Source organism: Pinus tabuliformis, chromosome Q (genome assembly GCF_031772625.1).
Source record: "Pinus tabuliformis cultivar Carrire ecotype Pingquan chromosome Q, CPIR1, whole genome shotgun sequence".
In the NCBI taxonomy this organism is placed as follows: domain Eukaryota; kingdom Viridiplantae; phylum Streptophyta; class Pinopsida; order Pinales; family Pinaceae; genus Pinus; species Pinus tabuliformis.
Window position 1 is genome coordinate 946688829 of NC_142296.1, and position 1124 is coordinate 946689952.

A 1124-nucleotide genomic window follows, 5' to 3' on the forward strand; every position below is an offset into this window, starting at 1 on the left:
GGACGTTGCTTGATGCAGGACTTGTTCGGGTGGTATTCAACCTCGGGGTAGATGGTGGGAATGCCCGAGACAAGCGCTAAACATGATGAACTTATGTGATGGATGAGTCATGTTCGGTTGAGTGAGGACTTGGCCAATGCTCAACACAACTCATGCAAATAAGGAAGGAAGGGCACACCGAAGAGGAAGGCAGCATGACACATATTTGGGTGGACTTAATCATTGGAGCCTTGTTTGGACCAATTAGAGAAATTCTGAGGTCTAAAATGGGCCCTCCTAAGGAATATTATGAAATAATAGTGCAAATAATCAAATAATATTAGATTACATCATCAAATTTTAGAGGGAAAAAAAACCAAAACAAATACAAATCTAGTTTTTTCAACTCGTATTTTCAATTTATCTCCCAATGGTTTTCCTCAAATTTTGAGCGGGAGCACTTGTTGGACGCAAAAATAAATTCCTTATCCAGGGAAGACCCATGCTGCATACTTCTCATGGACCCAGCTACACGAAAAACGAGAAATACATGAAAAACGTTATTGCAATCACGTTTTTCATGTATTTCTCATTTTTCGTGTATAAAAATGAGAAGGGGAGTAATAGAAAAAGAAGCGAAAGAGGAGAGGAAAAGCATACCTTTCTCAGCCTTTTGGCTAAGATCAAGTGTAGTATCTGTTCTTATCAGTTTAATATCTGATACGTGGTTCATAGAACCACATGATATTAAATGAATTTTTCTAGGGGGAGGGCCCACTTACAATAGCTTGCTATTGGGGCTTTCGGGCGCCGCTTGTGCGTTGCACTACAGCACCAGCCTGGCGCACCCCACCAAGACAAGACCAAATAAATAAATAAATTGGGGAATGGTTTGTGAAGGAAATGAAATATGAAATCTTTCGCCTTCATCTTTTTTGAGATTTTGTTGATCACAGAGCTTTGCTTTTGACGCAGAGCAAGGATGCAGGTGGTGTGTATGTCAAATCTTTAATCTGGAAGTAGAGCAAGGAGGCAGGTGTGTATGTCAAATGAATTTTCGTGTTTAATCCGAAAGCAGAGCGCATGAATTTTCATCTTTAATCGAGATGCAAAGCGCATGAATATTCATCCTTAATCCAGAAGCA

General features: G+C 40.0%; 1 non-coding gene across 1 annotated transcript; it reads left to right on the forward strand.

Moving 5' to 3' along the window:
* Positions 1-635: 635 nt before the first annotated feature.
* LOC149222600 (U2 spliceosomal RNA) lies at positions 636-832 on the forward strand. The gene has a single exon (XR_016249845.1). It is a non-coding gene; the product is annotated as a U2 spliceosomal RNA (small nuclear RNA).
* Positions 833-1124: the final 292 nt, after the last annotated feature.